The 12,215-nt window shown below is 47.3% G+C and overlaps 1 long non-coding RNA gene across 1 annotated transcript; it reads right to left on the bottom strand.

The window, feature by feature from the left end:
- Positions 1-5,377: 5,377 nt before the first annotated feature.
- On the bottom strand, positions 5,378-6,874 carry LOC149331751 (uncharacterized). Its single transcript, XR_016285097.1, has 2 exons — positions 6,641-6,874; positions 5,378-5,467 (listed from the first exon to the last, which is right to left on the bottom strand). It is a non-coding gene; the product is annotated as an uncharacterized LOC149331751 (long non-coding RNA).
- Between the last annotated feature and the right edge of the window lie 5,341 nt (positions 6,875-12,215).

Here is a 12,215-nt window from a genome sequence, read left to right as displayed (position 1 = left end):
TTCCACTGGCATCCATAACAAAGGGCCACAAGACATCTATGGGCTATGGCCTTCGTAAAACTATGGATGATGTCGAAATGGATGCAGCGGAATAGTAGATGACCTCTTGGTTTCAAAGGGTTGTTGCCATGCGTGTTGTCACAGCCTTTTCTGCGGTAAAAGGCGCGTGGCGCGTAGCTTGTGTGCTATTGATTCCCGTTCACCATACAAACGTTTATTTCGCAATTCCAGGAAAAACACCAGCAGTGAAACATCAACCCGAGATTTCGAAGCATGGCGAGTGTTTTTATTTTTTACTCACACACTGCCAGTGCTATGTAGAATTCTAAGAGACAGCTGATATGGTAACAGTAAATAAGAGAAAATGGGCAGAATAAGGCATATCAGAATGGTACAAACATATTGCGTTCAAGTCGTTGGGTCAGTAGCTGCGGAGAGGTAGTCTGTGACGTTGAGATACGTTGCAAGTAATGCTGATTTTCTTTTTTTCCGCCCGCGCATCCGTGTATGATAACAAAAATCCCGAAAGCGCTTAGGGCCGCAGCCGGCAACATTCTTTTCGTTCACTTTTTATTGTCAAATAAACTACTACCACCACCAAGGTTCGAAAAACTTCGCGACAACTTTGTAGAAATCGGTGGTTTCTACAAAGTTGTCGCGCTGCATAAACAAGCAAAGGAACAACAGGTACACAAATAGGATTAATAAAACAAAAGCGTAGCTCTCGTTTTACCTCACGCGAACAAACATAGCTGTTTGCATACAGCGCTGTAAAAAGGAGTACTGGTGTGCGATCGCCCTGTGTTATTGGCGGAGCGAAGGGATGGCGACGTCAGTGCGGGCCGTGTTCGTGACTCGAAGGTATTCCAAAATCTCGAATGCCTTCGCGGAGCTCCATTGACTTGATAGTATGTCAGCCAAATGCCATTGAATAGTTCGTGCAGCTGCACAAGGCGACATCCGACTCGAATGACACTCGGTTGGAAGGTATTTGAAACGCCCGTGTAGCAGAGATATTGCTAATCTCAGGCTCGTGATGCTTTCTTAGATAACAGCATGCGATCAGACGCGAAAAGCAATTACATCTGCTATGACATATTTTGCAAGTATTTGCGAAAACAAACTAATTTTCACAATGTGCTGCAGCACCGATCGTCACTACCTGCAACACCCATCGTCACTATCATCATTTCCAAATAGCACCTCTTTTTGCCATGTGACAACGCAATGAAAGTGCCATTCGTTCATGGGGAGTGCGCTTCGTGAAAGTATCACTAAAGTTGCCGTGTGACAGGGGTATAAATCCCCCCACGCACGCGCACAAACACATTCAAACACGGAAAATGGTACGGTTTCAAAAATATCTTTGCCGTGTACGATCATACACGGTAAACCATTTTTGAAAAGTCACTAAATTGCGTTTGAAAACTATCAAAATGTAGCAGTTACAACTCAAACATGATGCCACTTCATTTTCAGAAATTATAACTTTTTGTCGACACGTGTATACAAGTACGCTGGACGAAGTTCCTACGGTAAACTCAGATTTCTGGATTTCCTGCAGCGCATACAGACCCCCCACCCCGGCGGCGCAACGTGTAGGCTCTCAGCCCTGATTTCTCTTCACTGCTGCCGAAAAAAAAAAATCGACTACACGTCTTTCCGGGTGGACGGTCGCTTTTAGATAATGGGACTCTGTCAGCTAGGGGGATAGGGGAAATGAACAATAACGCCCCTGCACACTGCTTTGTTTTCTTTCTCCACATGGACTCAACAAACGCACTCGCGCAAGGCCTCGCGTATTTGTGTGTGTGTAGCTATTTTCGTCTTGTTATATGCCCGCAGCTGTATCCATGAGCAGGCAGAGAAAAAAAAAAGCTGCTGTGTTGGTACTATCATGTCAGCAGTTCGGATACTCGAGCCAGTACTAACGGCTTACTGTATTGCATTATGCCAAGTTTTCGATTAGCGTACCCTCCTAGCGGCCGCCAGGCGGAGCACGTTTTATGTTAGTGGTCCAACAGCGATACCAGACACTCACAGAGAAAAAGACGACGTACAAGGAGGCTCCTGTGTGTCTCATCTTATTCTGTGTCAGTGTCTGGCAGGGCTGTTGTCCACTCAATCCCTATGTATCAACTCCAAGTAGCCCAATCTGCCGTTCTTCAGAAACGCGTTTGCAGGGTTGCCTGAACGCCCTTGAATGTTTTCTGCGAAAATGCATTTATAATTGTGGGTGCAGGTGGTCTCCAGAGCAGTAACGGGCAGTGCTGGCTTCAATAGGCAGAAATGAAAGGGGTGAGTCATCTGTGGACACGCCTTCCCCGGTGCACTTTACAAGGCTACGCTGGCGAACCTGACCGCGTCTTGTCGCTCGAGTCTGTTGACTGTCAGGACCACGCATGTAACTGCGAGCGCATAAAGGCTACTGGCAATGTACGTTCCCCCCACCCCCCGCAGTTGTTGACGGAGCAAGCGTCGTTCCTGGAAAGAAACGCGCAACGCACCGCTTCACCACGACGGTGAGAGCAAGGGTTGGGTGCCGCGCTAAAGATTTTTATTATAAACCCCACTGCGCCCAGGGCGGGTGCGCCCTGACAAGTTGTACCCACTCCCCGCAGCAGAGGCACACAGGTCTGTCTCCTCTTTCTAGCCTGGCCTTGGCTGCAGAAGAACCTTGGATTGGAACGGCCGCATGTCAATCGCCTTCGCAAAACATCAGCTTCGCAGAACTGTGAAACCCCCTCCCTATTGTAAACAGCGTGACGTCAAAAAGTTGTGGCCCGGTTGGCAGAACTGACAACTTTTGGTTCTGAGCCGGTGTTGTTGGTCCCGAGGGCTCCTTCGCCGCCTTTTTACCCCGATTCGAGACGCCTCGCCGGCCCTCACAGGATAGAAGAGGGGAAACGCTTGCGCTGAATGACTTAGGCCGGGTGGCAGGAGCGCGCTCCGGGCGCCAGTGAATCCGGCCGGTGCCTCATAATAGACCTCTCCCTGATGTAAACAGTGTGACGTCAAAAAGGTGTGCCCCGATGGGCAAAATCGTCGAATTTCGGTTCTGAACCGGTTTTTGAGGTGCCGAGCACTCCCCCACCAGCTTTGTTCCCTGATTCGAAACGCCTGGCAGCCTTCTTCTCCCAGTGTGAGCCTTCTCGGTACGGCGCATGTTTTGCCCTTCGGACCAGAAGCACGTGCGTTGATGACGTGGGTCTTGAAGGAAGCTAGTTTTCTTTGCACGTGTTGGCCTGCCTGCAAATCTGTATGCGCAGTCGCGTTTTTTTTCTTTTCAGGTGAGAAAAATGTAGAGCCTAAGATGTGTGTCCCAGAAAATAGTGAAAACATTTTTTTTTCTGTCAACTTGAAGGAGCGAAAATTGCTAATTGATCACGTGCACTCAGTGGAGCAGATTGTCAATGAAAACTACCTCCATGGGGAAGTGACAGAAAGTGTGTGTCCTAAGTGAATCAACTTGAAATTCGAGGCCAATACAATGGGGTTTTGTTACGTTTTGCGCTAATAATAATAAACACAATCTTTATGCGAACATAAAGTGCCTCTAAACAGATATGCGAAGCTGAAGAGATTACCGCGCATGCGGGAACACTTTATTTGCAGAGCCATCGTTATATGTGCTCATTCATGTGCAAGCAAACATTTTGACTTAGAAGTTACATTCAGCCAGAGCAATGCCTACTCCCGTAATATCTTAGAATGTCATGAAATATTGAGGAAAATAGATGTGTGTGTAAATGATGGCAGATTTTTTTCACGTTTCATGACCATGCACACAAAAGCAACCGCTGTGGCAAATGCTATTTCAAGGCCGGAATGCGAAGACAATGCAAGCATGCTGCTGCTGTATGCTTTTTTGTAAACAAGCATGAGGAACCGTCCTGAGCAAGAGGCTGAAGCGTTCGTCAGATCTGGTAAAATGTAGAGTTCCGGACCCTTCCAATTAGGGTTTTTTCATAACCACGCTAATGAAAATCTGGTCGTAAATGTTTATCAGGTAGACGAGCACCATTTTGAAAATATTTATGGTCTTTCTTCTAATTTGTGAATACGGATCGACACTAACGTCATATTATGTTCCCCGCTTTGTAAACCAGGTCAAAAAACAATTCGCGATGTAAAACCTGCTTCCCACATAACCTTGCTGAATTATCCTGAAGTCCTTGATGGTTTTGCTGAGAGGGCTTCGAAATCTGCTGAAAAATAGCTCTTAGACAAAATGTTTTCACCAATGTCATCCACAGACCACCCAGCCAAAGGACTTCATACCGGTTTCCAATAAATTTCACCAGAAGCTCTCGGCCCCTCGTGTTCACGGAACTATCCTGAGTAGTAGTAGTAAGTGGCTTTTATTGTAAATGAAAAAGAAGGTAAAAGGATTCTTGCCAGCGCCGGCATCTGCTATCATGTCTAGAAGCACCTGAGCTGGGGCTGGGGGATGGAAATGGAAAGCGAGATGACAGTGAAGGGGAAAACAAAGGGTAGAGAGAGAGGGAAAACCTTCCCTCCTGCTTGTATTTCCATTACGCGAGGCGATACAGCCAGTGGGAAGGACCGCGAAAGTTGCCGGCGACCTGACACGTGAGGCGCGCACTTCGGGAGAGGGCGACCGCGCTCTCTCTCTCTCACATACACTACGCTCGCCCGCTCCGCAAGCTCCCCTCTCACTCGCATACACCAAGCTGCCCCGCACGCCCGCAGCACAATTTTCTCCATTCTTGACCGGAGCGGAATTCCAGCCACGACTAACAATGAGGGACACCACCGCTTTTGAGCACCCGCGAGCAGATTGGCACTTGCGCTGGCACGTGGCAAGTGCCAGCGGTGCGAGCAGCAAGCCCACCATAGCAGACTTCCATATTTATACAACTCACCTACTCCTATCTAGACACTACACGCGCAATCGTGCAGCGCCATGCGCAGCAAATGTCGCTGTACTATTGTGGAGCAGCTCTTCCGGAAACCGCCATTTACAAGAGCTAGTTTTGAATCATAATACCCTGTAGCCGAGACTGACAACTGATTGCATTCCTAACGATTTCGGTATCCGTGGTTTGCACACCGCTGAGGGAAAGTACTGGTATTTCATGCAGTGCAAACAATGGCAAGAGATGCTGGCATTGTTTTTGCTGCATTGCGCGCATGCATATCACCAGCTACGCTCCCATATATCTTTCAAGAATGTTATCCGTGCATTCTTTTTTTCTTGCAGTGTGTGATTGACATATAATTTTGGGGGCATGCTTTGCCACTACAATGCTAGTGAAATCGCACTGTCCACACATGCACTTCGCCACTGGTAGAGGCAGAAGCAGAAGGCTTCATTCACTTCCATTGATGTGCATTTTCAAAAGACAAACGCATGTTCCTTATAAAAACAGGACCATTTTATTGCACCATCTGCTAAGCACGTTCAGATGCCTTGCACAACTCCCCCACACATCATGGTGGCAGCCTGCAAGCAAACAAGACCATACCAATGTCATATGTGAGTCTATTTTCAGGAAGTGACAGGAAATGTCAGTGCTCAAAAGTGGGTATTAGCTTGTTCTTTACTGCAGTTACTTTCCATTGACTTAGTGTTTCAGTAACACACAAACACATATGCTTACCTCCCGTCATACAAAAATGTGAGGGCAGTAACGGAAAAGGAAAGAAAATATGTGCATAAACATAGCAAGTGGACTGAAAAGTCCTTACATACATCTAAATAATTTGCTGCCACTGTAACAATGAGAGCAGATATGTTAGGATAAAAGCCTGCTGAGCACGATAGAAACATATTCTGCTTACGCCATACAGGGTGATACAAAGCTGCTGGAACAATGATACACTGCTTGTTTTGATGTCACCAGCAGTTCACGAAGAAAAAGCTTACCAGCAGAAGGCTGTATCCATTACACACAAGCAGAAAAATGTGAGCTGTGAGGTTGAATATCCCTTGAAAGTGTATATTGATACTGTGCTTCCAAGGAAAGTGAACGCCACAAGCGGGCTAGTAGCAAAAGAAAAGACGCAGCTATAGAACAGAAGAAAGGAGCAGGCATAAGAAGTACAGCATGTCCAACTAAGCTATACTTGGGAAAAAGAAACAACTCAACAGTGCTGTTGCAACGGACATATAAAAGCCCCACATTTTTGAAAATATAAAGCGGAAAGAAATGAAAACACACTGTTTCATGTTTCATATAGCAGGGATCTCAACGGTTACATTTGAAAATCAATTACAAGCATATTTAGAGTGCATTCATCCACAAATGTGCTTCAGCGCCTTTTCAGCTAAGGAAAACACCCAACTCAAGGAGGGCTGTGTAGCTTTCAAGCATTTGTATGAAACAAGTGATAAGTTTATAGCAAAAATACCCTCTATAATGATTTTACCTCACATATACTCACCTACGAGGCCATAACAGGAGGGCGGAAAGAAAAACTATATTGTTGCAAAAGAGCAAACGACTAGGCGCCTTACGAAATGTCACAGTGCCGTGACACTGGTAATCTTGCACACGCGTTCATGAAAAACCGCACTCGATAACACACACTACGAGGTAGCTCACGCACGCGACACAGGTACAGTTGGGACTTCAATGCAGATTCTAATAACAAAATTGCGGTCCAAATGGCTCACCTGCGTTTGGCCCTGACATCAGCCATGCGCGTACGAAGCTTTGTCATCGTCGACCTTTTGCGCTGAAGGTATCGCCGCCGATTCCCCATTTGACACTTTTACACACAAAAAAAACTGGCAAGATAACGTGATAAAAAACGGCGCTGCACATAAATACAAAAGCACAGTAAAAAAAAAACACCAACAAGCAAAACAGCACGATACGCCGATGACAGCCTGCGGAGCAGCCGAAGAAGCGACCGAAGGCAAGACAGGCTTCAGCGTAGTCAGTCGTCCGTACCGGTACAGAGTACCGCGGCGAGAGTTGCGGGCGTCACACACACAGGGGAGGCGCTGCGCACACGTTTCAGTAAACCCCAATAGTTACTGTCTCGTACGTCTTGCTTCAAAATGTTTGACAGCGCCACTGTCGTTGACCGGCGGAACTCCATTGTTGAGTCAAAACGCCCGCGAGATTCAAATGCAGCAGCCCCGTCGACCAACAAACGGGGCGAGTGCGAGCTAACATGAGTCGTTTATCATACCCAAATTTACATCACTGGTAGTTTAAGACCAGCGACTTCAGTTCCTGTCAAAAAAGCCTGGAATATAACAGTGATCTTTCGCGCTGGATGTATTTTGCGGAGGTTACGGCGCACCAAAAAATAGCGCAATTGAATGGCGCAGTAATACCGTTCTGTTTGTCATAGCGAAATTCGGCCTTGAGCAGATCCTTGAATATTTCCTAAATATTTCGCGTGCAAAATTTGTTCCCTATACGACGTTTACTTGCTTCTAAAGCTCAGATCAAAAAAGCGCAGTTTCTAGGTTACGACCAACTTTGAACAATGAAAACTAAAAAATTATGACATGTAGCTCAATGAAATTTTCAAGAATTAACAACATGGGTACTATCTACAATCCTGCTAAATATGTTTGTGATTTATGAACTGGACTAGGAGTTATTAATGCGCCATTCTTTTCAATTTCACACTTTTTTATGGCGCCAGTTCTAAATAACCACCCAACATAACTCAATAAATTGCCTGTAAGGTCCTCGAGTCACACTTAATCTAAAAGCTGCAGAAACAGTTTTCTTTTCGGAGCAGTAGTTTTCGTCAACAGCAAATCCAACGCAGGCAAGTCGAGCAAAAATATCGTTTTATGCCCCTCGCTCTTTTGCTCACTGCTATCATACTAACGTGAATAGCTTTTAGCGACACATACCATCGCAAAGAAGATACAATTATCTTTACAATGCGCTCAATATCATTTCTCTAGCGCAAACGGATGAGCCACACCGCTCACACAAACATGACGAAAAACGGCTGCTGACCGCCGCTAGCGTGGTACCGCCGCCTGCCGTGCGGGGAGTGGCGTACCATACCAGTGCACGGAGCCTTGAATCGCAAGCAAGCAGCCCACCATAGCCGCGTTTCGACTCATTGTGGTCTGCGACGGTGGGACGACATCGTCCGCTTTTCGGTATCTGATTGTTTTCTCAAAAAACGGCGCACTCCCATAACCGCTACTTGCGCATTACCAGTGCTAATTTGCCTTTTATGTATTATTTTTCCTGTCTAGGTGTCGACGTTGGATAGTTACGATAATATTATTGGTGCTTACGAATGCCACGTAGACACGAGAGAAAAAGGATACCCGCCGTAATCTACCAATGTGAAAACGAGATGTGAGGCCGCCACCATCTTTCTTAACTTTAGCTTGAGGCCACTGCACGCCTCCGGTCTACGCGGAGATCTCTCGGTAAAGCCACGGGCTCCGCACCCGCGTATTCACCGCAAACATGTACTGTAGCAGCGCTGCGTCACTCTGACGGCACGCTGATAGCGGCCTAGCATCGTGACCTATTACGTCACCCTCCTGTTTCTATATAAACCCGTTTCCTATCGGCAATAAACGTTGTTCTTCACTGACTGCCGGCCTGCTCACATGGTGGCAGCGGTCTCTAGTCGGCATGTCGACGCCAGCGTCCCTTCTTCCGCCACCGAAGCCCTTGGACACATCAGGCAACGCTTGGCTAGGATGGCAAACGTGGAAGAGTGAGTTCAAGTTGTTTTCTACCGCTACCCAGCTGAACAAGCAGAGCAAAGAGGTGCAGGAAGCCACACTGCTAGTGACGGCTGGTGACGAAACTAGGAAGGCGTACAGCACGTTGAAGTTTGAAGAAGGAGAAGACAAAAACGATGTCGAAGTCCTGCTAAAAAAGTTTAAGGATTTCTATAAGCCCGAAACCAACCTAACATTTCACGAATTGCGATTCGGTTCAAGAAACCAGAAGGAAGGTGAAAGCTTCAGTTAATGGCTGACAGGACTACGAATACTGGCAAAAAACTGCGAATATGGAGAGCTAGAAGACCGTATGCTGCGCAGCCGCATTATTTTGGGCATTCGCGACAGAAACTTGCAGCAAAGGTTGATCGCTGAGAACCCGTCCTATCAGAAGACTGTCGAAATCTGCAGCGCCCTAGAACAAGGGAAAGAACAGTTCCGCGAGATAAGCGACGCGGCAGGAACCACCCATGAAACGAGCGTTCATGCAGTAGCGGCTAAAAACGACGTCTGCAATAGATGCGGTTATCAGACGCACCGTAGCGGAATATGCCCCGCGAACGGTAAAACTTGCAAGAAATACGGCAGGCGGAACCACTTCGCACAAGTATGCAAGTCGATGCCGCATTCACGAGTTGCGATTCGGCGATGAAATGATTTGCGGGAGCTGCAGGTTGAAGCAGACGAGGATTACTTCTTGGAAACCTTGACAGTGCACACACTGACTGCAGACAACTGGAGTGCGATTGTGAACATTGAAGGCACAGCAATGAAGTGCAAATTAGACACGGGGGCAAACTGCTGTGTTATTTCAAGAAATGACATTAGAAAACTGCCAGATAAGCCAGAACAGACCTGTCTGGCCACGCTTACGGCATTTTTTGGGCACAAAACCACTTCCCGTGGCAAAGAATGTATGGCTGAAGAGACAGAGCGGTTTCAAGTAAATGTCCTAGATTTTGTTTCTGCTTCACGTGAACGTCTCAGGGACCTCCTTGCAACAAGCAATGGTGATCCTGCTCTGCTCCAGCTACGTGGATATGCGGAAACAAGCTGGCCGGACGACAAGCGTGATGTTCCCGAAGCTGTCCGCCCATACTGGTCACACCGGGAGGAGATACACACCCAGGACGGCCTGTTATTTCGCAGTAATAAGGTAATCATACTACATTCGAAGAGAGCAGAAATTTTGTCTTCTTCACGCCGCACATTCGGGAGCGGATAAAATGAAAGAGCGGGCGAGAAGTGTCATGTTTTGGCCAAGCATGTATGCAGAGATTGACCAGTACTCCAAAGCTTGCAAAATCTGCCAAACGCATCAACCACGCAATGCAAAGATGCCACTTTTGAGCCACGAAGTACCTAGCTTACTATGGGAAGCCGTGGGAATGGACTTGTTCTTTTACGGTGGCCGGCAGTACGCCATAATTGTTGACTTCTATTCATTCTTCTTTGAAGTAAGTGAACTTCAACAAGTGACAGCGAAAGTGCTCAAATCATGGTGTGCGGAAATCTTTGCTGTTCATGGACTGCCCTTACAGCTGTGCAGTGATAACGGCCCACCGTTCAAGAGCGCAGAATTTAAAGCATTTCTAACCCCGCTAGGTGTTGCCCACGTCACCTCGAGCCCGTACCATCCGCGCTCTAACGGAATGACTGAGAGGGCAGTCCAAGAGGCTAAGAAGCTACTAAAAAAAGTGCTCCTGCAGGATGCCAGACTTCCAAATGGCTTTACTCGAGTGGCGCAATACCCCCAGAGATCCTGTGCAGAAGTCTCCTGTGCAGAGGCTTATGGGAAGGCAGACGAGAACTCTGCTCCCGGTACCGGCAGAACACTTCGTTCCAGTGACGGTGCCCAGCACAACCGTGCACAACGGACTCCAGGAAATTCGCCAGCGCCAGAGAACCTACTACAACCGTGGCTCCAGACACCTGCCTCCCCTGTCGCAGGGACAGCAGGTAACAACGTACGACACGCTTCAACGGACCTGGGCACCTGCTGTCTTCCTGAGGCCAGCGGAGACACCGCGTTCCGCGATCCTGAAATCGGAAGACGGCCACGGTAAAGCCACGGGCTCCGCAACCGCGTATTCACCCCACATATACAAAAGCCAGGAAGTGGCTGCCCGCGGATTCCTGTACCACTTTCCGGAAACTGGGAACATGGGAACTGGGAGTTCCGCGAAGGGCCCTTTTGTTTGCTGGCATTGTTACCATCACCCAAGGACCGCAGGGCTCGTTTCCTGCCTCTGCTACTCACACTCCTAAGATGATTCAGCACGTGACTCGCCCTGTTGTTCACGTAGAACTTGTCATCCGTGGAGAAGCGACACACGGGTGAGGAGACCAGGGTGGTAAGGGGAGAGAATCACGTGGAGAAGGCGAGGAGTCGCGCGTGCAGAGTGTTCTAAATGTTTTATTTGTGTTTCTTTTTTCGCTATGCCAAGCCCTGGGTTCAAGGTTGTGCCCAACCTATAGGGGTTGTGGCAATTGTATATTGAAATTTCATTGGATAGCGAAGTCTAGGGCAGGCCTTCAAACATAACCGCCCTAACTTCTATATTTGTAAAGCATATAAAAACTCATGCAGAACCACTGGACCACACTCCTCGATCAGCCCTTGTCTTGCGTAGTCTCGGGAAGGACTCCGTACTTGGCACGTGCTTCAACAAGCACCTAAATCGCAACCCTCCGGTCGACAAGCAAGGTGAGTTATTGCAGTGAGATTGTGACTTTGTTTCTGTAACTCAGTTTGCCCTTGTACATACATGTAAATATATTTCCTCCTCTTGTCTTCATCATCTGCAGTCATTTAAATTGGTATTTGTTGTCATTAGTTATTGGTGTAGATACGACTGAGTTCTTCTTTGTGCACTTATTTTAGCAGCTTTATTTCCTACCACCTAAAGCCAAAATGTGCGCAGTCTGTATGTTAGTGTCGTACGCCATTGCAGGGAGACCGCGCTAAGCACAGATTTTAGTATGGGGACTGTGTTCGTTGGACCACGGTTCAGTTTGTTTTGTCGACTCCTAGAATCGAGACCTCGAACTAGCAAACCTACTTTGTTTTTTTTTATATCCTAAACGGCCGTTTCATACGATTCTGTTTTAGCAGCAATGCAACCAATGTTAGGGCGGTAGTGTATTTTTACTTGGGAAGCGTTTGATGCTGACTTCGTTTCCCAGAAGACGTCACCGCGATTCTCGGAAATATGCCACCAGACAATGAACTACGGAGATAACATTTGCATTAGGTTGCAGAAGTTTATCGCTGTCATTTCGTTGCCGGTTTTCTTTAGATATTATATCTAAGGGCGAGTTTACTTCCAAGAGTGTTAAGAGTTTCAGCGTCCATGTTCGGAAACTGCTTCACCGCTGACTAGGGTCATGCGTTTTTTTTTTCTTTCCTGCCATGCCGTGGTCGAGACTGGTCTTGGCAACCAGGCCTCCTTTATTTTCTGTCCATTTGCCGTAAAAAGAGGATTTAGTGGCCCTGATTTTACAAGAATCATCCGCTAACTCTGGC

This window comes from Amblyomma mixtum, chromosome 8 (assembly GCF_055824585.1).
Source record: "Amblyomma mixtum isolate Tamu chromosome 8, ASM5582458v1, whole genome shotgun sequence".
In the NCBI taxonomy this organism is placed as follows: domain Eukaryota; kingdom Metazoa; phylum Arthropoda; class Arachnida; order Ixodida; family Ixodidae; genus Amblyomma; species Amblyomma mixtum.
The sequence above is the reverse complement of the archived record's forward strand: the minus strand, read 5'-3'. Positions and strand labels throughout refer to the sequence as shown.